The sequence below is a fragment of the Scyliorhinus torazame genome, chromosome 20 (assembly GCF_047496885.1).
Source record: "Scyliorhinus torazame isolate Kashiwa2021f chromosome 20, sScyTor2.1, whole genome shotgun sequence".
Lineage (NCBI taxonomy): Eukaryota > Metazoa > Chordata > Chondrichthyes > Carcharhiniformes > Scyliorhinidae > Scyliorhinus > Scyliorhinus torazame.
This window is the reverse complement of record NC_092726.1, coordinates 43,880,467-43,906,388: the sequence shown is the minus strand read 5'-3', so window position 1 is coordinate 43,906,388 and position 25,922 is coordinate 43,880,467.

Sequence of the window (25,922 nt, the reverse complement as noted above, 5' to 3'; positions counted from 1 at the left end):
ACGAAAACAGCCTCAAGTCCCTCAGCCTTTCTTCATAAGATCTTCCCTCCATAACCAGGCAACATTCTGGTAAATCTGCTCTGCACCCTTTCCAATGCTTCCACATCCTTCCGATAATGCGCCGACCAGAATTGCAAGCAATACTCCAAATGCGGCCGCACCAGAGTTTTGTACAGCTGCAACATGACCTCTTGGCTCCGAAACGCAATCCCTCTACCAATAAAAGCTAACACACCGTACGCCTTCTTAACATCACTCTCAACCTGAGTGGCAACTTTCAGGGATCTATGTACATGGACACCTAGATCTCTCTGCTCATCCACACTGCCAAGAATCTTACCATTAGCCCAGTACTCTGTCTTCCTGATATTCCTTCCAAAATGAATCACCTCACACTTTTCTGCATTAAACTCCATTTGCCACCTCTCAGGCCAGCGCTGCAGCTTATCTATGTCCCTCTGTAACGTGTAAGATCCTTCCGCACTGTCCACAACTCCACCGAATTTAGTGTCGTCTGAAAATTTACTCACACATCCTTCTACGCCCTCTTCCAGGTCATTTGTAAAAATGACAAACAGCAGTGGCCTCAAAACAGATCCTTGTGGTACACCACTAGTAACTGGACTCCAGTCTGAACACTTCCCATCACAACCACCCTTTGTCTTCTTCCAGCTAGCCAATTTCTGATCCAAACTGTTAAATCTCCCTGAATCCCATGCTTCCGCATTTTCTGCAGTAGCCTACCGTGGGGAACCTTATCAAACGCTTTACTGAAATCCATATACACCACATCAACTGCTTTATCCTCATCCACCTGTTTGGTCATCTTCTCAAAGAGCTCAATAAGGTTTGTGAGGCACGACCTACCCTTCACGAAATCGTGTTGACTATGTCTAATCAAATTATTCCTTTCCAGATGATTATATACCCTATCTCTTATAAACCTTTCCAAGATTTTGCCCACAACAGAAGCAAGGCTCACTGGTCTATAGTTACCGGGGTTGTCTCTACTCCCCTTCTTGAACAAGGGGACAACATTTCCTATCCGCCAGTCTTCTGGCACTATTCTGTTGACAAATATGACTTAAAGATCAAAGCCAAAAGCTCAGCAATCTCTTCCCTAGCTTCCCAGAGAATCCTAGGATAAATCCCATCCGGCCCAGGGGACTTATCTATTTTCATCCTTTCCAGAATATTTAACACCTCCTCCTTATGAACCTCAAGCACTTCTAGTCTAGTAGCCTGAATCGCAGTATTCCCCTCGACAACATTGTCTTTTTCCTGTGTGAATACTGACGAAAAATATTCATTTAGCACCTCTCCTATCTCCTCGGACTCCAAGCACAACTTTCCACTACTGTACTTGACTGGCCCTACTCTTACCCCAGTTATTCTTTTATTCCTGACATATCTATAGAAAGCTTTAGGGTTATCCGTGATCCTACCTGCCAAAGACTTCTCATGTCCCCTCGTGGCTCTTCTTAGCTCTCTCTTTAGGTCCTTCATAGCTAACTTGTAACTCCCGAGCGCCCTTACTGAACCTTCATGTCTCATCTTTACATAAGCCTCCTTCATTTTCATTTCATTTCATTTTTCCTCTTGGCAAGTGTTTAGACTGCCTTAGTAAACCACGGTTCCCTTGCTCGACAATTTCCTCACTGCCTGACAGGTACATACTTATCAAGTACACGCAGTAGCTGTTCCTTGAACAAGAACCACATTGCGATTGTGCCCATCCCCTGCAGTTTTCCTCTCCATCTGATGCATCCTAAGTCTTGCTCTTCCGCGGCAGATGTGACCTATATAAGAAGGAGACTGAACAGGTAGACGAGGGTAGAGCAGTTGATGTGGTGTGTATGGATTTCAGCAAAGCGTTTGATAAGGTTCCCCACGGTAGGCTATTGCAAAAAATACGGAGGCTGGGGATTGAGGGTGATTTAGAGATGTGGATCAGAAATTGGCTCGCTGAAAGAAGACAGAGGGTGGTGGTTGATGGGAAATGTTCAGAATGGAGTACAGTCACAAGTGGAGTACCACAAGGATCTGTTCTGGGGCCGTTGCTGTTTGTCATTTTTATCAATGACCTAGAGGAAGGCGCAGAAGGGTGGGTGAGTAAATTTGCAGACAATACTAAAGTCGGTGGTGTTGTCGATAGTGTGGAAGGATGTAGCAGGTTACAGAGGGATATAGATAAGCTGCAGAGCTGGGCTGAGAGGTGGCAAATGGAGTTTAATGTAGAGAAGTGTGAGGTGATTCACTTTGGAAGGAATAACAGGAATGCGGAATATTATCTAATGGTAAAGTTCTTGAAAGTGTGGATGAGCAGAGGGATCTAGGTGTCCATGTACATAGATCCCTGAAAGTTGCCACCCAGGTTGATAGGGTTGTGAAGAAGGCCTATGGAGTGTTGGCCTTTATTGGTAGAGGGATTGAGTTCCGGAGTCGGGAGGTCATGTTGCAGCTGTACAGAACTCTGGTACGGCCGCATTTGGAGTATTGCGTACAGTTCTGGTCACCGCATTATAGAAAGGACGTGGAGGCTTTGGAGCGGGTGCAGAGGAGATTTACCAGGATGTTGCCTGGTATGGAGGGAAAATCTTATGAGGAAAGGCTGATGGACTTGAGGTTGTTTTCGTTGGAGAGAAGAAGGTTAAGGGAAGACTTAATAGAGGCATACAAAATGATCAGAGGGTTGGATAGGGTGGACAGTGAGAGCCTTCTCCCGCGGATGGATATGGCTGGCACGAGGGGACATAACTTTAAACTGAGGGGTAATAGATATAGGACAGAGGTCAGAGGTCGGTTCTTTACGCAAAGAGTAGTGAGGCCGTGGAATGCCCTACCTGCTACAGTAGTGAACTCGCCAACATTGAGGGCATTTAAAAGTTTATTGGATAAACATATGGATGATAATGGCATAGTGTAGGTTAGATGGCTTTTGTTTCGGTGCAACATCGTGGGCCGAAGGGCCTGTACTGCGCTGTATTGTTCTATGTTCTATGTTCTAAGGACGGGTTGCATCTAAACCGGAGAGGCATACATATCCTGGTCGCGAGGTTTGCTAGTGTCACACGGGAGGGTTTAAACTAGTATGGCGGCGGGGGGGGGGGGGGGGGGGGTGGTCACGGGAGCAATAGGTCAGAAGTTGAGAGCATTGAGGGAGAACTAGGGAATAGGGACAGTGGGGCTCTGATGCAGGGCAGACAGGGAGAAGTTGCTGAACACAGCGGGTCTGGTGGCCTGAAGTGCATATGTTGTAATGCAAGAAGTATTACGGGTAAGGCAGATGAACGTCGAGCTTGGATTAGTACTTGGAACTATGATGTTGTTGCCATTACAGAGACCTGGTTGAGGGAAGGGCAGGATTGGCAGCTAAACGTTCCAGGATTTAGATGTTTCAGGTGGGATAGAGGGGGATGTAAAAGGGGAGGCGGAGTTGCGCTACTGGTTCGGGAGAATATCACAGCTGTACTGCGGGAGGACACCTCAGAGGGCATTGAGGCTATATGGGTAGAGATCAGGAATAAGAAGGGTGCAGTCACAGTGTTGGGTGTTTACTACAGGCCTCCCAACAGCCAGCGGGAGATAGAGGAGCAGATAGGTAGACAGATTTTGGAAAAGAGTAAAAACAACAGGGTTGTTGTGATGGGAGACTTCAACTTCCCCAATATTGACTGGGACTCACTTAGTGTCAGGGGCTTAGACGGGGAGGGGGGGGGGGGAGTTTGTAAGGAGCATCCAGGAGGGCTTCTTAAAACAATATGTAGACAGTCCAACTAGGGAAGGGGCGGTACTGGACCTGGTATTGGGGAATGAGCCCGTCCAGGTGGTAGATGTTTCAGTCGGGGAGCATTTCGGTAACAGTGACCACAATTCAGTAAGTTTTAAAGTACTGGTGGACAAGGATAAGAGTGGTCCTAGGATGAATGTGCTAAATTGGGAGAAGGTTAATTATAACAATATTAGGAGGGAACTGAAGAACATAGATTGGGGGCGGATGTTTGAGGGCAAATCAACATCTGACATGTGGGAGGCTTTCAAGTGTCAGTTGAAAGGAATTCAGGACCGGCATGTTCCTGTGAGGAATAAAGATAAATACGGCAATTTTCGGGAACCTTGAATGACGAGTGATATTGTAGGCCTCGTCAAAAAGAAAAAGGAGGCATTTGTCAGGGCTAAAAGGCTGGGAACAGACGAAGCCTGCGTGGAATATAAGGAAAGTAGGAAGGAACTTAAGCAAGGAGTCAGGAGGGCTAGAAGGGGGTCACGAAAATTCATTGGCAAATAGGGTTAAGGAAAATCCCAAGGATTTTTACACGTACATAAAAAGCAAGAGGGTAGCCAGGGAAAGGGTTGGCCCACTGAAGGATAGGCAAGGGAATCTATGTGTGGAGCCAGAGGAAATGGGCGAGGTACTAAATGAATACTTTGCATCAGTATTCACCAAAGAGAAGAAATTGGTAGATGTTGAGTCTGGAGAAGTTTGTGTAGATAGCCTTGGTCACATTGAGATCCAAAAAGACGAGGTGTTGGGTGTCTTAAAAAATATTGAGATAGATAAGTCCCCAGGGCCTGATGAGATCTACCCCAGAATACTGAAGGTGGCTGGAGAGGAAATTGCTGAGGAGTTGACAGAAATCTTTGGATCCTCACTGTCTTCAGGGGATGTCCCGGAGGACTGGAGAATAGCCAATGTTGTTCCTCTGTTTAAGAAGGGTAGCAAGGATAATCCAGGGAACTACAGGCCGGTGAGCCTTACTTCAGTGGTAGGGAAATTACTGGAGAGAATACTTCGAGACAGGATCTACTCCCATTTGGAAGCAAATGGACGTATTAGTGAGAGGCAGCATGGTTTTGTGAAGGGGAGGTCGTGTCTCAGTAACTTTATAGAGTTTTTCGAGGAGGTCACTAAGATGATTGATGCAGGTAGGGCAGTGGATGTTGTCTATATGGACTTCAGTAAGGCCTTTGACAAGGTCCCTCATGATAGACTAGTACAAAAGGTGAAGTCACACGGGATCAGGGGTGAGCTGGCAAGGTGGACACAGAACTGACGAGGTCATAGAAGGCAGAGAGTAGCAATGGAAGGATGCTTTTCTGATTGGCGGGCTGTGACCAGTGGTGTTCCACAGGGATCAGTGCTGGGACCTTTGCTCTTTGTAGTATATATAAATGATTTGGAGGAAAATGTAACTGGACTGGTTAGTAAGTTTGCAGACGACACAAAGGTTGGTGGAATTGCGGATAGCGATGAGGACTGTAAGAGGATACAGCAGGATTTAGATTGTTTGGCGACTTGGGCGGAGAGATGGCAGATGGGGTTTAATCCGGACAAATGTGAGGTAATGCATTTTGGAAGGTCTAATGCAGGTAAGGAATATACAGTGAATGTTAGAACCCTCAAGAGTATTGAAAGTCAGAGATCTAGGAGTACAGGTCCAAGGTCATTGAAAGGGGCAACACAGGTGGAGAAGGTAGTCAAGAAGGCATTCGGCATGCTTGCCTTCATTGGCCGGGGCATTGAGTATAACAATTGGCAAGTCATGTTGCAGCTTTATAGAACCTTAGTTTGGCCACACTTGGAGTATTGTGTTCAATTCTGGTCGCCACACTACCAGAATGATGTGGAGGCTTTAGAGAGGGTGCAGAAGAGATTTACCAGAATGTTGCCTGGTATGGAGGGCATTAGCTATGAGGAGCGGTTGAATAAACTCGGTTTGTTCTCACTGGAACGAAGGAGGTTTTGGGGGAGACCTGATAGAGGTATACAAAATCATGAGGGGCATAGACAGAGTGGATAGTCAGAGGCTTTTCCCCAGGGTAGAGGGGTCAATTACTATGGGGCATAGGTTTAAGGTGAGAGGGGCAAGGTTTAGAGTAGATGTACGAGGCACGTTTTTTACGCAGAGGGTAGTGGGTGCCTGGAACTCGCTACCGGAGGAGGTGGTGGAAGCAGGGACGATAGTGACATTTAAGGGGCATCTTGACAAATACATGAATAGGATGGGAATAGAGGGATACAGACCCAGGAAGTGTAGAAGATTGTAGTTTAGTCGGGCAGCATGGTCGGCACGGGCTTGGAGGGCCGAAGTGCCTGTTCCTGTGATGTACATTTCTTTGTTATTTGTTCTTTGCCTCATCGCATAATAATTGCCTTTCCCCCAGATATAACTCTTGCCCTGCGGTATATACCTATCCCTTTCAATCACTAAAGTAAACGTAATCGAATTGTGGTCACTATCACCAAAGTGCTCACCTACCTCCAAATCTAACACCTGTCCTGGTTCATTACCCAGTACCAAATCCAATACGGCCTCGCGTCTCGTTGGCCTATCTACATACTGTGTTAGGGAACACTCCTGCACACATTGGACAAAAACGGACCTATCTAAAGTACTCGAACTATAGCGTTTCCAGTCAATATTTGGAAAGTTAAAGTCCCCCATATCAACTACCCTGTTGCGTTCGCTCCTGTCCAGAATCATCTTTGCAATCCTTTCCTCTACATCTCTGGACCTTTTCGCAGGCCTATAGAAAACCCCTAACAGAGTGACCTCTCCTTTCCTGTTTCTTACCCCAGCCCATACTACCTCAATCGACGAGTCCTCATCAAACGTCCTTTCTGCCACCGTAATGCTTTCCTTGACTAACAATGCCACCCCTCCCCCTCTTTTACCACCTTCCCTGAGCTTACTGAAATATCTAATCCCCGGCACCTGCAACAACCATTCCTGCTCTATCCATGTCTCCGAAATGGCCACATCATCGAAGGCCCAGGAACCAACCCATGCCGCAAGTTCACCCACATTATTCCGGATGCTCCTGACATTGAAGTATACACACTTTAAACCACCTTCCTGCCTGTCGGTACACTCCTGCAACTTTAAAACTTTACTCATGACCTCACTACTCTCAACCTCCTGTATGCTGGAGCTACAATTCAGGTTCCCAAGTCACTCCTGAACTAGTTTAAATCCTCCAGAAGAGCATTAGCAATCCTCCCCCCCCCCCGCCCCCCCCCCCCCCCCCCCAGGATATTAGTACCCCTCTGGTCCAGGTGTAGAGTATCCCGTTTGTAGAGGTCCCACCGACCCCAGAATGAGCCCCAATTATCCAGAAATCTGAAACCCTCCCTCCTGCACCATCCCTGTACCACGCGTTCAACTCCTCTCTTTCCCTATTCCTCGTCTCGCTATCACGTGGCACGGGTAACAACCCAGAGATAATAACTCTGTCCTAGATTTAAGTTTCCACCCTAGCTCCCCGAATTCCTGCCTTATATCCCTATCCCTTTTCCTACATATGTCGTTGGTACCTATGTGGACCACGACTTGGGGCTGCTCCCCCTCCCCCTGAAGGACCCCGAAAACACGATCCGAGACATCACGCACCCTGGCACCTGGGAGGCAACACATGCTGACCCTGGGGACTGGAAATGTCCCTAGCTTGCAACATAGAGCAAGATAAACTTTCCTCTTGGAAATGTCCTGCCATGAATTATTTCTTTAAATTAAACCTTTGAAATTAAACTTTAGAAAGATGTTTTTGTGTCAGATTAAATCCAATCCCCGTATACTATATAATTAGACATATTTTAAACTCAGCATTTATCACTCTTGATCTGACAACAAATTAAAAATAGTTATTAAATTGTAATTTAAAAAGTTATTCAAATCAAATTAAAAATAGTAATTTAAATCAACCCAAAATAGCTATTTAAGTCAAATTAAATTTTTAAAAAATAGTAATTCAAATCAACGTAAAAATGATAATCTAAGTCAAATCAAAACTAGTATTTCAATCAGGAACTCCAGATATTCAACTTTAGCCAGGTCTTACTGTCAGCCAATCAGCTCACGGTCTCGTGTGACGTCACAATACCGTTTATTTTTTTTCAATGTTGAGACAACCAAGCAGCTGTCTTACGCCTGGGCGCTCTTTACAGAAGTCTCGCCCTCTCTCTCTCCATGCTCTTTGCAGAAGTCTCGCCCTCTCTCTCTGCGCTCTTTACTGAAGTCCCGCCCTCCCTCACTCCGTGCTCTTTACTGAGGTCTCGCCCTCTCTATCTCCGCGCTCTTTCCAGAAGTCTCGCTATCTCTATCTGCACTCTTTACAGAATTATCGCCCTCTCTCTCTCCGCGCTCTTTACAGAAGTCTCGCCCTCTCTATCGCCGCGCTCTTTACTGAAGTCTCGCCCTCTCTCACTCCGTGCTCTTTACTGACGTCTCGCCCTCGCTCTCTACGCGCTCTTTACTGAAGTCTCGCCCTCTCTCTCTCTCCGCGCTCTTTACTGAAGTCTCGCCCTCTCTATCTCCGCGCTCTTTACAGAAGTCTCGCCCTCTCTCTGCGCTCTTTAATGAAGTCTCGCCCTCTCTCACTCCATGCTCTTTACTGAAATTTCGCCATCTCTCTCTCCACTCTCTTTACAGAAGTCTCGCTCTCTCGCTGCGCTCTTTACAGAAGTCACGCCCTCTCTCTCTGCGCTCTTTACTGAAGTCTCGCCCTCTGTTACTCCGTGCTCCTTCCTGAAGTCTCGCCCACTCTCTCCATCCTCTTCACTGAAGTCTCGCCCTCTCTCTCTGCGCTCTTTACAGAAGTCTCGCCCTCTCTCTCTCCGCGCACTTTAATGAAGTCTCACCGTCTCTCTCTCTGCGCTCTTACTGAAGTCTCGCCATGTCTCTCTCCGCGCTCTTTACTGAAGTATCGCCCTCTCTCTCTCCGCGCTCTTTACTGAAGTCTCGCCCTCTCTCACTCCGTGCTCTTTACTGAAGTCTCGACCTCTCTCTCTCCGCGCTCTTTACTGAAGTATCGCCCTCTCTCTCTCCGCACTCCTTACTGAAGTCTCGCCCTCTCTCACTCCGTGCTCTTTACTGAAGTCTCGTCCTCTCTCTCTCCGCGCTCTTTACTGAAGTCTCACCCTCTCTCTCCATCCTCTTTACTGAAGTCTCGCCCACTCTCTCACTGTGTTCTTTACTGAAGTCTTGCCCTCACCCTCCGCGCTCTTTACTGAAGTCTCGCCCTCTCTCATTCCGTGCTCTTTACTGAAGTCTTGCCCTCTTTCTCTCCGCGCTCTTTACTGAAGTCTCGCCCTCTCTCTCTCCGCGCTCTTTACTGAAGTTTCGCCCTCTCTCTCTCTCTGCGCTCTTTACTGAAGTCTCGCCCTCTTTCTATGCGCTCTTTACAGAAGTCTCGCCCTCTCTCTCTCCGCGCTCTTTACTGAAGTCTCGCCGTCTCTCTCTCCGCGCTCTTTACTGAAGTCTCGCTCTCTCTCTCTCCGCGCTCTTTCCTGAAGTATGGCCCTCTCTCTCTCCCCGCACTTTACTGAAGTCTCGCCCTCTCTCACTCCGTGCTCTTTACTGAAGTCTCGTCCTCTCTCTCTCTCTCTGTCTGCACTCTTTACTGAAGTATCTCCCTCCCTCTCTCCGCGCTCTTTACTGAAGTCTCGCCCTCTCTCTCTCCGCGCTCTTTACTGAAGTTTCGCCCTCTCTCTCTCTGCGCTCTTTACTGAAGTCTCGCCCTCTCTCTCTGCGCTCTATACAGAAGTCTCGCCCTCTCTCTCTCCGCGCTCTTTACTGAAGTCTCGCCGTCTCTCTCTCCGCGCTCTTTACTGAAGTGTCGCCCTCTCTCTCTCTGCGCTCTTTACTGAAGTATCGCCCTCTCTCTCTCCGTGCTCTTTACTGAAGTCTCGCCCTCTCTCACTCCGTGCTCTTTACTGAAGTCTCGTCCTCTCTCTCTCCGCGCTCTTTACTGAAGTCTCGCCCTCTCTCTCTCAACCTGCGCTCTTTACTGCAGTCTCTCCCTCTCTCTCTCTGCGCTCTTTACTGAAGTATCGCCCTCTCGCTCTCCGCGCTCTTTACTGAAGTCTCGCCCTCTCTCACTCCGTGCTCTTCACTGAAGTCTCGTCCTCTCTCTCTCCGCGCTCTTTACTGAAGTCTCGCCCTCTCTCTCTCTCCCTGCGCTCTTTGCTGAAGTCTCTCCCTCTCTCTCTCTGCGCTCTTTACTGAAGTCACGCCCTCTCTCTCTGCGCTCTTTACTGAAGTCTCGGTCTCTCTATCTGCGCGCTCTTTACTGAAGTCTCGCCCTCGCTCTCTCCGCGCTCTTTACTGAAGTCTCGCCCTCTCTCTCTCCGTGCTCTTTACTGAAGTCTCACCCTCTCTCTCTCTGCGCTCTTTACTGAAGTCTCGCTCTCTCTCTCACTGCTCTTTACTCTCTAAAACGTGAAATTTGGACTGAGGGGAAGGATGGAGGGTCCTTACAATTCATGAGCGTTATTCATTGTGCACCTTCGCGAAGTTGATGGCATGGAACATTGGGGGGTTGGTTAGGGGGTTGAGGAGGGGGCTGTGTATGTTGATGGCCACTATGGGTGTTTCCTGGATTCCCTTTAATTTGATGTTTGTGTTGACAGGCGGATGTTGTTTGATGGTTGGTGCGAGGATGGGATTGTTTTTGTTGATAAGGGGGTTGACATTTTATTTGTCACCGTTGATTATTTGTTGGTGGGTGTAAATTTTGTAGAAAACGTGAAAATGGAGGAGAATAAAAATATTATAGGAGAAAAGAAACAGAGCCAAGGAGGACGTGAAAGAGAGAAAGGGGAGAGAACGTGTAAATTCAGTTTGATTGCATACCACTCCCTTCCACCTGACTGCAGAAAGCACATTGGTTCTGTGTTCCAGGATCCATGCTGTTCGACGTAACTTAAGTGCAGGTTCCTCTGATGCAGAAGTTATAGGATGCACTCCACCGTAAGAATGGAGAACAGTTCCGCCCAGGCTCCTAGAATTCAAAGCAAAATGCATTTAAAATCTCACTTTTACGGGATCTGCGAGTCGCTGGTTAGGGCAGCATTTAATTCGCATCCCTAGTTGCCATTCAGAAGATGGTGATGAGCTGCTTTCTTGATCCGCTGCAGCCCGTGAGGTGCACGTTCATCCACCGTGCATTTATAGACGGAGTATCATGATTTTTGTTTCCGTTACCGTGAGGGGCCGATTACATGAATCCAAGTGGGAGTGTTCAGTGACTTGGAGGAGAAATTCCAATTGGTGGTGTTCCCAAATACGGTCTTTTCTTCTCCTTCAAGATGATAGTCGTCGTGGATTTGTAAGGGGCTGTGTAAGCAATATTGGTGAGTTACATTCGAGCATTTTGGGATGGTACACTGATTTGCGACTGTGCGTCTGAGGTGGAGGGATTGAATATTTGTGGAAGGGGGAGCAATCAAGCGGGTGCTTAGTCCTGGATGGTGTCGACAGTTTTACTGTTCATGAGATATGGGGAACAGTAGAGATCATGCAAAACACATAATTGATTGACCAATTTGACTGAGGAAACAATCTTGCTCCTAAATGATAAAATAAGATAATCGATAAAGTAAATGTCCTCAATGCACTTTTTCCACCATTTGAATTGTCAATAATTGACAAAGTGTAACACATCAGTTATTGTGCAGAGCTGGAATCGAACTTGGGTTTCCGCAATGTGAGACCAGAAAGTAAACACAAGCCGCTTTTAAAAATAATTGTAATGCAAATTCTAAAAAGGAATCCACATACATCTAACTATGAAATGTGTTTTTACCTTTATTCGGTGCGACACAAATGTTTTGGAAATATTAAAAACGCCAGGTAGTGCACCCGGTGATACAGGTTCGAATTTACAATTAGGTTGATGCTGTGAAGTAACCAGTGAGCTAAAGCTGACGCTGGTTTCAAGGCCGAACGGAGTGAATATATCGAATTACAGTGAGCATACCCGCGGTGTTGGGGAACTGGGAGGTGACGGAGGACATTCATTCCTTTTGACGTCAGCGGCTGTACAGATCAGCAGATCATTCAACCGCACTCCACCGCCCTTTCCTCAGAAGCAGGCATTTTATTTCTGTCACTTCTCCCATTCGCTTTTGAAAACCACGGATGTATCTGCCTCCAGTATCCCAGACAGTGCAAACCAGATCAGAACCACTCGTTTCTGAATGTTTTTGAAGAAGTTTCCCTTTCGGGATAAGTGGATACGATTGGCCTGCATTCTTGGAAATAAAGGTCGCTGGTGTGAGATTCGTTCGACACATTTAAGATTATACAAGTTCTGGATAATGTGGCTATAAATAAGCTGCTTCAATGAACAATAGAAATATCTGTTGGAATGATGTAACTTAAAACTCTTTTCTTGCAGCTATATTCCTCAGCGGGTAATGTGGAACCGGAACTGATAACAAATGGCAACATGGGGAGACTACACAGCCACTCACTTCTGCTCCACCATTCAAGTTATGAAGGCAGACACCCGAAGCCAAATTTCAAACCGACTTGGACAGATAGATGGAGTGCTCGAATCTGCAGCGTTTCAGATCGGGAAGATGGGATAGAGTCACTGCTTCATAGATGTTTACAGCATGGAATCTGGCTCTTTGGCCCAAATAGTCCATGCCGCCCAGATTTAACCACTAAACTTGTCCCAGTTGACTGCATTTGTCTCATATATATATCCATGCCCTTCTTACCTCTGAAACTGCCCAAACGCTTTTTAAAAGACAACTTTTTACCCGCCCCTTTACTGCCTCTGACAGCTCATTCCAGACGTTCACCGCACTTTTTGTGAAAAAGTGTTCTCTGGACCTTTTTGTATCTCCCCCCTCTCACCTTAAACCTATGCCCTCTTGATTTAGACTCCCCTGACTTTGGAAAAATATGTTGATTATTATCTCTTCCCGTATTACTTGATAGACATCTATAAGATCATCCCTCAGCCTCCTATGCTTTTGGGAAACAGTCGCAATCAATCCAGCCACTCATTATAATGCAACCCATCAATTTCCGGCAGCATTTTGAAAATCTTTTCTCAACTCTTTCCAGTTTAATAATGTACTTCTTTGATAGGGTGAACAGACCTGCACGCAATATTCCATGTGTGGCCCTACTAAAGTCTGGTACAACTTCAACAAGACGTCCCAACTCCTGTATTAAGGTCCCTGTACAACAGTGAATATGGGCACAGGCACAGTAATTACAGAGCAAATGGCCTCCTTTACTTCTGCGCATTTTCAATTATGCTTCACGTTTGCAGTGGTTCCAAAAAGCAACAAAGTCGCAAATTATGTATTACTGGAAAAATATGTTGCAGAATATTCTGCTCGGGAGAACTGCTGCAAATCAAATCTTCACTCAATACCAAGAGAAACATATCAGAAACAAAATGTTGTCGAGTGTTAAGAGAGAGCGCTTCAAGCCTGGTTACATTGCACAACACACCTTTCCACCTTTCTACAGCAAGCACCTTGTTTCTGTGCTCCAGGATTCATGCTGTTAGAAATACTTTAGCTCCAGGTTCCTCTGAAGCACAAATTACGTGATGGACACGCCTTAAGACTCAGCCCAGGCCCCTTAAATCAAAGGTACAATACATTAAAAAGACGAACACTTCTTTGGAATGTGCGAGTTGTGGTTAGGGCACCAGTAATTGCCCATCCCTGGTTGCGCTTCAGATTGTGGTAGTGTGCTACATCCTTGAACCGCTGCAGTCCGTGAGGTGTAGGTACAGTCACTGTACTTTTAGGGGGGGGGGGGGGCAGTTTCATAGTTGTGTCCCGTTACCGTGAAGGAATGATTACATGTCTCCAAGTGGGAGTGCTGAGTGACTCGGAGGGGAAATTCCAGTTGGTGGAGTTCCTAGAGACGGGCTTTTCTGGTCCTTCAAGATGATAGAGGTTGTGGGTTTGGAAGATGCTTTCGAAGGAATGTTGGAAAGTTACTGCTGTGCATTTTGGCATGGTACACATGGCTATAATGTGCGCCTGTGATGGAGGGGTTGATTGTGGGAGGGGGTGAAATCAAGCGGGATGCTTTGTCAAGGATGGTGTCGAATTTCTTGAGTATTCTTAGAGATATGGGGAGCAGTATATCACGTGCAAAACACAAACATGGATTAACAATTCGCCTGAATAAACAATCTTGCTCCTAAACTATAAAATCAGAGAATCAATTATCATTATATACTGAATGCAATATTCCTCCATTTAAATTGTGGACAATTGACAACGTGTGATAGGTCAGTTATTGTGCAGAGTTGGAACCGAACGGGTTTCCGCAATGTGGAAGCAGAAAATAAACACGTGGCACAAGCCGCTTCTAAAAATAATTGAAATGCACCCTCTAAACACATGACACCTATTTATAATTATTAAATGTTCTTCTGATTTTATTCGGTGAAGCACAAATATTTTGAAAATATTCAAACCTCCAGGCTGCGCCCACGGTGAGACAGGTCCGAACGTACAATTAAGTTGATGCGATGAAGTAACCAGTGAGATAAAGCTGACGTCGGTATCAAACATGGAGAAACATTATATAAAGGACTACAGTGAACATATTCGCGATGGTGGGAACTTCGAGGAAACCTCCAGATGCTGGTGCACATCATCCCAGAGCCAGACGAAACCCCAAAACGTAAAAGGACGTGAAGTACGGGGCATCTTGACAAATACAGGAATAGGATGGGAATAGAGGAATACGGAGCCAGGAAGTGTAGAAGATTTTAGTTTGGACGGGCAGCATGGTCGGCATAGGCTTGGAGGGCCGAAGGGCATGTTCCTGTGCTGTACGTTTCTTTGTTCTTTGTTCTTTAAGAACATCCATTCATGTTGACCTTAGCGGCTCTGTAGATTAGCAGATAATTCAATCCCCCACGACCGCCCATCCCGCAGAGGCATGCACTTGATTTTGGTCACTTCTCCCATTCCCCTTAGCAACCACTGTTATTTCTGCCTCCACCAGTATCCATGGCAGTGCAGTCTAGATGAGAACGACTCGCTGTTGGAATTGTTTAGAAACGAATCTGGATAGGCTGGTGTCGGTTTACCGAAAGAAAAGACAAGGATGTGGAATTCATTCGACACAACTAAAATTATAGACATTCTGAATAATGTGGCTCTAAATGAACTATTTTCATGAACAATGGAATTTCTCTTGGAAATATATAACTTAAAAATCTTACCTTGCAGCTAAATCATCAGCGAGTAATGTGGCAACTGGAACTGATAACAGATGATAACATTGGGGGACTACACGGCCACTCACTCCTGCTCCACCATTCAGTTTGATCATAGCTGAGCTTATGCCTCAATGCCACTCCCCGCCTGTTCCTCAGTTCCTTGTATTCCCTCAAATATCATTGTCTATAAGAATGATGGAGGCAGACACCCAAAGCACATTTGCAAACCGAATTGGACATACGGATGGAGTGCTCGGATCTGCAGCTTACAGAGATGGAAGGTAGGATAGGGTAATTGCTTCTTGGAAAGAGGTCCTTTGGCCAAAATTAACCCTGTCGCCCTGTTATTATCACCAAGCATGTCCCAATTGCCCGCATTTGGCTAATATCCCTCTGTACGTTGTTTACCCAAAACATTGTCCAAATGCTTCTTAAAAGACACAATTGAATTCGCCTCTCTCCTGCCTCTGACAGCTCGTTCCAGACACTCCCCACTCTCTGTGCATAAGCATTGCTCCCTCGAGACTTTTGTATATCTGCCCCCTCACCTTAAACCTATGCCCTCTAGTTTTAGATTCCTCTATCTTTTGGAAAATATGTTGACTATTATCTCTGCCCCTCTAATTTTATAGAGATGTTGAAGATCACTCCTTATTTTCCAACGCTATAGGGAAAAAGTAACTCCTTCTAACGCAAACCAGCAAGTTCAGTACCATCCTAGTAAATCTTTTCTGGACTCTTACTGATTGAAGAATATACTTCCTATTATAGAGTGACCAAAACTGTACACAGTGTTCCATGTGTGGCCTTAATAATGTCTTAGAACGATAGAATAGAAAATTACAGCACAGTACAAGCCCTGATGTTGCGCCGATCTGTGAAACCAATCTAAAGCCCAACTATACTATTCCATTATCATTCACATGTTTATCCAATTACCATTTAAGTGCCCTTAATGTTGGCGAGTCCACGACTGTTGCAGGCACAACACAGCATTCCACGCCCCTACTACTCTCTGAGTAAAGACCTTACCTCTGACATCTGTCTTATATCTATCTCCCCTCAACTTAAAGGTCTATCCCCTCGTGCGAGCCATCACCATCCGAGGAAAAAAGGTTTTCACTGACCACCCTATCTAATGCTCTGATCATCTTTTATGCCTCTATTAAGTCACCTCTTAACCTTCTTCACACTAATGAAAACAACCTGAAGTCCCTCAGCCTTTCCTCATAAGTTTTTCCCTCCATTCCAGGCAATATCCTGGTAAACATCCTCTGCACCCTTTCCAATGCTTCCACATCCTTTCCATAATGCGGCGACCAGAACAGCACGCAATACTCCAAATGCAGCAGCACCAGAGTTTTGGTCAGCTGCAACATGACCGCATGGCTCCGAAACTCAATCCCTCTACCAATTAAAGCTAACAGATCGTACGCCTTCTTAACAGCCCTATCAACCTGGGTGGCAACCTTCAGGGATCTATGTACATGGACACCGAGATCTCTCTGCTCATCCACACTGCCAAGAATCTTACCATTAGCCCAGTACTCTGTCTTCCTGTTATTCCTTCCAAAATATATCACCTCACACGTTTCTGCATTAAACTCCATTTGCCACTTCTGAGCGCAGCACTGTAGCTTATCTATGTCCCTCTGTGACCTGCAACATCCTTCAGCACTATCCACAACTCCACCGACTTCAGTGTCATCCGCAAATTTACTCACCCATCCTTCTACTCCCTCCTCCAGGTCATTTATAAAAATAACAAACAGCAGTGGCCGCAAAACAGATCCTTATGGTACACCACTGGTAACTGAACTCCAGGCTGAACATTTCCCATCAACCACCAGCTTCTGTCTTCTTTCAGCTAGCGAATTTCTGATCCAAACCGCTAAATCACCCTCAATCCGATGCCTCCGTCCTTTCTGCAATAGCCTACCGTGGGGAAACTTAACAAACGCTTTACTGAAATCCATATCCACCACATGAACTGCTTTACCCTTGCCCACCTGCTGGTCACCTAGTCAAAGAACGCAATAAGATTTGTGAGGCACGACCTACCCTTCACAAAACCGTGTTGACTATCTCTAATCAAATTATTCCTTTCTAGATGATTATAAATCCTGTCAATTATAATCATTTCCAAGACTTTGCACAAAACAGAATTAAGGTTCACTGGTCTATAATTACCGGGGTTGTCTGTACTCCCCTTCTTGAACAAGGGGACAACATTTGCTATCCTCCAGACTTCTGGCACTATTCCTGTGGACAATGAAGACCTAAAGGTCAAAGCCAAAGGCTCTGCAATCTCCTCCCTAGCTTCCCAGTGAATTCTAGGATGAAGCCAATCCGGCCCAGGGGACTTATCTATTTTCACACTAATTAATGAATTCCGCCTCCTTATGCACCTCAATCCCGTCTAGTCTAGTAGCCTGTATCTCATTATTCTCCTCGACAACATTGTATTTTTCCTGTGTAAATACCGAAGGAAAATATTCATTTAGCGCCCCTCATACCTCCTCGGACTCCACGCGCAACTTCCCACTACTGTCCTTGACTGGCCCTACTCTTACCCTAGTCATTCTTTTATTCCTGACATACCTATAGAAAGCCTTTGGGGTTTCCTTGATCCTATCTGCCAAGGACGTCTCATGTCCCCTCCTGGCTCTTCGTAACTCTCTTTAGGTCCTCCCTGGCTAACTTGTAACTCTCGAGCGCCCAAACTGAACCTTCACGTCTCATCTTTTATCAGCCTCCTTCTTCCTCTTGACAAGTGTTTCGACTGCTTTAGTAAATCACGGTTCCCTTGCTCGACCACTTCCTCCCTGCCTGACAGGTACATACTTATCAACGACCCGCAGTAGCTGTTCCTTGAACAAGCTCCACATTTCAATTGTGCCCATCCCCTGCAGTTTCCTTCCCCATCGAATGCATCCTAGGTCTTGCCTAATCGCATCATAATTACCTTTCCCCCAGCTATAACTCTTGCCCTCCGGTACATGCCTATCCGTTCCCATCGCTAAAGTAAACGTAACCGAATTGTGGTCACCTACCTCCAAATCTAACACCTGGCCTGGTTCATTACCAAGTACCAAATCCAACGTGGCCTTGTACAACTTCAATAAGAGTCCCAACTCCTTTATTCAATGTTCTGACCATGTGTATGTTTAACAGTAATGATGGAGCAAATAGCCTCCATCAGTGATGTGAAATTCCAATTATTCTTCATGTTTGCAGTGGTTCCAAAAAGCAATAATGTCCCAATGTATGTATGGCTGAAAAATGATGCCGAGGAATATTCTGTTCAGGAGAACTGCAGCAAACCAAATCTTCGCCAGATACAAAGAAGAAGAAAAAACATGAACATAACAAAGGAAAGTGTTGAAGAGAGAAAAGGGTCGATAGCGTTTGAAGCCTGGTTAGAGTCAACACCACTACCGCCCACCGGACTGCAGCAAGCACATTGTTTTTTCTGTGTTCCAGAATTCCCGCTGTTAGAAATACCTTAGACCCAGTTTCGTCTGAAGCAGAAGTTGCATTATGCACTCAACAGTAAGAATGGAAAACAATTCATCCCAGACCCCATATATTCAATGCAACAATGCATTACAACGATCAGTTATACGGGATGTGCGAGTTGCTGGTTGGGGCAGCATTTGGCGCCCATCCCTAGTTCGTCATTAAGATTGTGGTGACGGGCTGTCTTCTTGATCCGCTGCAGTCCAGAGGTGTGTGTGCATCCAACGATCTTTTCGGAAGGGAGTTTCATTATTGTTTTAGCGTTACCGTGCAGGAACGATTATATGATTCCAAGTGAGAGTGGTGACTGATTTGGAGGGGTAACGCAACTTAATGGTGTTCCCAGGTAAGGTTATTTTTTCATGTCCTTCAAGATGATAATGGTCGTGAATTTGGAAGATGCTGGCTAAGAAACCTTGTTGAGTTAATCCAGGGCATTTTGGCATGATGCTCAGGGCTACCATGTGCGGCTGTGGTGGAGGGAACGAATGTTTGTGGAAGGAGGAGCAACCAAGCAGGCTGGTTGGTCCTCCGTGGTGTCGATCTTCTTGTGTTCTTGGAGATATGGGGAACAGGGTATCACGTACAAAATGGATTAATACATTTGGCTGAGTAAACAATCTTGTTCGTAAATGTAAAAAAATTATAATCGAAAAATAAATATCCTCAATTATCGAGCTTGGTTTTCCGCAGTGAGAGACGAGAAAGGAAACAAGAGGCACAAGATGTTTTTTAACATAATTGCAATACAACCTCTATAAAATATACACATGGATCTAATGATTAAATATGGTTCTGCTTTTATTCAGTGCTCCAGAAATGTTTTGGAAATATGGAAAATGCCCACGGGGAGACAGGCTCGAACTTACAATTACGTTGATGCTGTGAAGTAACCAGTGAGCTAAAGAGCTGTCTTCAAATGCGGACACAGTGTTTATAAAGGATTGCCGTGAACATGCTCGCAGTGCTGGATAACTTCTAGGGGAACCTTCCGGTGCCGGTGCGCATCATTCCACAGCCAGACGTGACCCAAAAACGTAAAAGTGCGTGAAAAACCGATGAAGGACATTCATTTCTTCTACCATCAGCGGCTCTCTAGATTCGCAGATCATTCAATCCCACGACACGGTTATTTCCGAAGAGGCATTCATTTGATTTATATCGATTCTTCCATTCCCTTTTGAAAGCATTGTTATGTCTTCCTCCAGCAGTCTCCCAGGCAGTGCAGACCAAATCAGAACCACTCGCTGTGTGAATTCTCGAAGTAGTTCACCGATCAGGATGATTGAATAGGCTGGGGCTGGGTTATTAGAAATAAAACACGATTATTAGAGATTTGCTCGACACATACAAAATTATGTAAGTTCTGAGTAATGTGTATCTAAATGACCTATTTCCATGAATAATAGGGATATCTGTTGGATGTAACTAGTTTTTTTTATTTTGCAGCTTTACTTGTCAGCGTGTAAGGTGGCCACTGGGACTGATAACAAATAACGACATAGACAGACTGCACGGCCACGCAATCCTGCCCCACCATTCAATGTAATCATCGCTGAGCTTCTGCATGAATGTAATTTCCCGCCTGGTCCTCAGATCCTTTCATTCCCTCGAAGATCGTTTCCTAAAAAGATAATTGAGGCAGACTCCGAAAACAAAACTTCAAACCGTCTTTGACATAGACATGGACTGCTCAAATCTGCACGTTACAGAGCTGGAAGATGGAATAGAGGCATAGAGTCACCGAGCTTTACAGCATGGAAACAGGCCCTTTGGCCCAACTTGTCCATGTCGTCCAATTTTAATCACTAAATGTGTCGAAATGCCCGCATTTGCTCCACATCCCTCTGTACCCATCTGACCAATATAACTGTCAAAATGCTTTTCAAACGTAAAAAATAGACCCGCCTCTCCTACTGCCTGTTACAGCTCGTTCCAGACACTCACTATCCTCTTTGTGAAAAAAGGTAACCCACCGAACACTGTTGTATCTCTCCCATCTTTGGGAAAAAATGTTGTCTATCTACATTAGCTATGCCCAACATAAACCACTATAAGTTCACCCCTAAGACTACAAAATATCCAGGAAGAAAAATACCCATTCTATCCAACCTTTCCTGACAGATAAAACCATCTAGTTCCGGTAGCATCCTAGTATATCTTTTCTGCCATTTTTTTCTTCAATGATGTCGTTTCTATAACATGGTCACCAGACGAGAACTGTACACAGTGTTCCAAGATTAGCATTCCTAATGTCGTTTCAAACTTCATCAAGACATCCTAATGCATGTATTCAATATTCTGACCATGTGTCTGTGCAGCAGTAATAATGGGAAGACAAATAGAAAATGCTGGAAAATCTCAGCAGGTCTGGCAGCGTCTTTACCAAGAGAAAGAGCTAATGTTTCGAGTCCAGACGGCCCTTTGTTAAAGCTAAAAGACATAGAAAGTGGGAAAACGTTATCCTGTGGCGTGAGAGAATGAAAGCCACAGAAACCAATGGAACAGAGTGCTAAGGTAATAAACAGAGAGAGTATTGTTGGAGCAAGTAACCTTCTTCAGTGTTGTGAAATTTCAATTATTCACCGTGTTTGCAGTGGTTGCAAAAAGGAGCACTATCCCAAAGTATGTCTGACTGGAAAGAGATGTTTAAGAATATTTTGCTCAGGAGAACTGCAGCTAATCAACTCTCCAACCGATACCAAGAGAAACAAATCAGAAACAGAACGAAGTAGAATGCTAAAGAGAGAAAGTGGGAGAGAGAATTCAAAGTCAGACTAGATTGCACACCACTCCCTTCCACCTTACTGCAGCAAGCACAATGTTTCTGTCTTCCAGGATTCATGCTATTAGAAATACCTTAAATCCAGGTTCCGCTGAAGTAGAAGTTACATAATGGACTCCACCTTAACAATGGAGAACATGGTCAACCCAGGCCCCCAAAATTAGAAACAGAAATGCATTAACTTTTATAGGATTTGGGAGTTGCTGGTTACGGCAGCATGTAATTCCGATGTCTAGTTCTTCTCGATAAGGTGGCGGTGAGCTGCCTTCTTGAACCACTGCAGTCCATGAGGCGCAGATGCACACATCCTGCTTTTAGGGATGGACTTTCAGGACTTTTTTTCCCGGTATCGTACAGAAATATTATTCTTAGTGGGAGTTATGAGTGACTTGAGGGGAAATCTCCACTTACGGGCTTTTCGTCTCCTTTCAGATGATATTGGTCGTGGATTTGGACGGTGGTGTCTCAGGAACCATCATGAGCTCCTGCAGTATTGTACACAGGGCTGTCACTGTGCGTCTGCGGTGGAGAGATTGAATGTTTGTGAATAGGGGAGAAATCAACAAGACTGCTTTGTCCTGGAAGGTGTCAAACCTCCTGAGTGTTCTTGGAGATATGGGAACAGTGTATCACGTGCAAAACACCAAACGGATTAATCAATTTGCTTGAGTTAACAATCTTCTTCTCAAATTCGAAAATAAGATAGCCATAAAGTAAATATCCTTAATGCACATTTCTTCCATTTAACTTGTGAACAATTGACAACGTGTGATGCGTCAGTTACTCCGCAGAGCTGGATTGGATTAGATTGGTTTATTGTGACGTGTACCGGGGTACAGTGACAAGTGTTGTTCTGCGAACAGTTGAGGCAGATCATTCTGTAATTGAAAAGGGAATACATAGGGAAAGCATAAATGCACAATGTAAATACATGGACACAGGCATGGGGTGAAGCATACAGGAGTGTAGTACTACGCAGCAGAGAAGATGTGTGAAGCGATCAGATCAGTCCATAGAGGGTCGTTTAGGAGTCTGGTAACAGCGTCAAGAAGCTGTTTTGAATCTGTTAGTGCTTGTTCACAGACTTTTGTATCTCCTTCCCGATAGAAGAAGTTGGAAGAGTGAACGAATCGGATGGGAGGGGTCTTTGATTCTGCAGCCCGCTTTCCCCAGACAGCGGGAGGTGTACATAGAGTCAGTGGATGGGAGGTAGGTTCTTGTTATGGACTGGGTAGTGTTCAAGACTCGCTGTAGTTTCTTACAGCCTTGGGCCGAGCAATTGCCATACCAGGCTGTGATGGAGCCAGATAGGATGCTTTCTCTGGTGGATCTAAAAAAGTTGGTAACGGTCAATGTGGAAATGCCGAATTCCCTTTGTTTCCTGAGAAAGTATACGCGCTGCTGTGCATTTTTGGGCGTAGCATTGGCGTAGGTGGACAAGGCCAGGTTTTTGGTGATGTGCCCAGCTTTGAATTTGAACCTATCAACCACCTCCACCTCGACCCCGTTGATGCAGACAGGGGTGTGTATAGTACTTTGCCTCCAGGCGTCAATGTCCAGCTCTTCAGTTTTGGTGACATTGAGGGAGAGATTGTTATCGTTGCACCACTCCACTCGGTTCACTTTCTCCCTCCTGTATTCTGATTCCATTGTTAGAGATCCGACCGACTACAGTCGTCTCGTCAGCAAACGTGTAGATAGAGTTGGAACCAAATTTTGCCACGTAATTTGTGTACAGGGAGTATAGCAGGGGACTAAGTCCGCAGCCTTTCGGAGCCACGGTATTGAGGACTATCGTGGAGAAGGTGTTGCTGTTTATCCTCACTGATTGTGGTCTATGGGTCAGAACGTCGAGGATCCAGTAGCAGAGTGAGGAGCCACGTCCTAGGTTTGGAGCTTTGATATGAGCTTGCCCGTGATTATGGTATTGAAGACGCAGCTGGAGATAATGTATAGGAGTCTGATGTGGGAGGTCTTGTTGTCGAGATGCCCCAGGGATGGGTGTAGGGCCAGGGAAATGGCGCCTGAAGTGGTCGGGTTGCGGAAGTATGCAAATTAAAGTGGAACTCTGCATTCTGGGAATATAGTGGTGATGTGCCTCACGCCCAACCTCTCGGAGTACTTCATTACGATCGAAGTGAGCACCAGTGGAGGAAATTCGTTGAATCACTTTTTCCTCCTTTCATTGATACCGGTATGATGGTGGTCTTCCTGTAGCAGGAGGGGACCTCGGAACGGAGTGGGGAAATGTTGAATATGTCCGCGAACATATCTACATCTGATCCAAGGATCCCGGCGGGGCCCGTGGCTTTCCGAGGGTTCTCATTCACGAATCCCATCTGATTTTGGAAGCTGTGCCGGTGGGTATAGGCGTAGCCGCAGCTGCTGGGGCAGTCGACAGCAGACTGATGGTTTCCTGCTCGAAACGAGGATATAATCCATTGAGTTCATCAGGGTGCGTTGCGCTGCTGCCAAAGATCCTGCCCGGCTTTGCTTTGTAGCCCGATATATTGTTTAGGCCTTGCCACAATCGCCCAGAGTCTGTAACGCTAGTTTGTGACTTAGCTGCGTCTGATATTCTCTCTTGGAATCACGGATGACCTGGCGGAGGTCGCACCTGATTCCTTGTATAGGTACAGTCCGCGCACGTGGCTTGCATGCCTCAGACCTGCCCTTCATTCGGGAGTCAACCTCGTAATTGAACCATGGTTTCAGTTTGGGGAACATATGTATCGGTTTCTTTGGCACACAGTCTTCCACACATTTGCTGATAAAGTCTGTGACGGTGGTGGCATTCTCGTTTAGGTTGGTCGCTGAGTTTTTAAATATGACCAGTCCACTGTCTCTAAGCAGTCACTTAGGCGTACTTCTATTTCCTCAGACCAGCACTGCACGGCTTTCTTCGCTAGATTCTTCCGCTTAAGATTCTGTTTGTATGCTGGAAGAACGAGCACCGCCTTATGGTACGATTTTACAAAGTGCGGTCGGGGGATGGAACGGTAGGCGCCTTTGATTTTTGTGTAGCACTGCTCGTCAGTGTTGTCGCCCCTGATGGGATAGGAAATGTTCTAGTGAGATTATGGCACCACACTTTTACAATTTAAGACCAATTAAACAACGTCCTACATTAAACAGAGATCATTTAAAAAAGTCCTACATTAACCAGAGACGACGGTTGCAGTCAGATTTCAAAAGAAGGTTTGTCGACAAAAGATACCCATTGGTTTAGATGCCTGTATAAGAGACAACTTGTTGGAATAGGTAGTGGATAAATAATGTTTGTGATTTTATAACCGTAGAATAACTAATGTCAGAAAGGCACAAAATCGCTGCTTGCTGATCGAGCCATGCTAAAGACACACAATTGCTTTTAGCTGAAGTAGCCACATTGTTGAACAATCATTAGCTGGGTTGAGTTGCAGACTAGTATAAATCACAGCATTTAATGACAGACAGAAGAGCTAGTCACGGAGACAAGAATAATGGATATCAAGGCATTGAATGGGAAACGTTTATGGGAGATTCTCGGGAGAACTTCGCCAGCGACTGATAACAGCTCCACAGGACAAAGAGCTTTATGCATCCTCGCCAGCCCAAGATCAGGTGCAGGCAGGAAATATACCGTTAACAGTTAGTATGAGTGAGTTCTTCATGAAGTCAGGGGCTGGTAAGGGGCCAACCCACTTTATGTAATGTCAAATTTAATTGGATTTGTAACTAATGTATGTAATGTAGAAACAATATTATTTGACAAGTGACAGCCGAAATTTGGTATGAAAAATAGAAGAATGGATGTTTTCCTTTGTTCGGTGGAGAGAAGGTCTGGGAGTTTAACAGACGCCATCTTCCAGCCGGCGAAATAAACTCTTTGATGTGAGGACCAGTAGCCTTGGGCGTTGAGTGATTCTTTGAGATCCTCTCCCGATTACAGTTCGGTACCGTGCCTCGAATTCTTCAGTGCACCGATATGGTCAGAGAACCGGGTGAGTAAACGTATCCCGTGGACCACACGGTTTCTGGCGGCTGACGAATTCTGAACCTGTGAACAGTGTCTGGCCTGCAGTCAAACGGTGGCGGCTAGTTGGTTAAGGGACGTAGGCGTTGTCGGGTGTTGTCTGAAACTACCTTATAGGCGTGTGATAAGTAAGTGACTGACTTGTGATCCGACAACGCGCCAAGAGACGTGCCTTCCCGTACCAGCCTCCCCGAACAGGCGCCGGACTGTGTCGATTCGGGGCTTTTCACAGTAACTTCATTTGAAGCCGACATGTGACAATAAGCGATTTTCATTTCATTTTCATTACCACAAGGTGCGCTCGAGTTAGAAGCGGACTCTGAGAGTAGATTCCTGACGGTTCCAGTCCCAGCCAGGCATGACAAGTAAAATATAGAGCTCGAGTGGGGACAGAAGTGTTCCCTGATGTGCCATTTGATAGTTAGAACAAAGGTTTATCGATCAGATGATTAAATACAATCTGATCTTTATTGAGTTGTGAGGTTTCCTGCCAGGGGGACGCCCCGGATTCGCACAAATGTATATCTTTAATCAGCATTTATATTAAAAAGACATGTCAAAAAGAAACGGAATAAAAATCAAATAAAGCTAAATCCAAAAGATCTGTCTCTC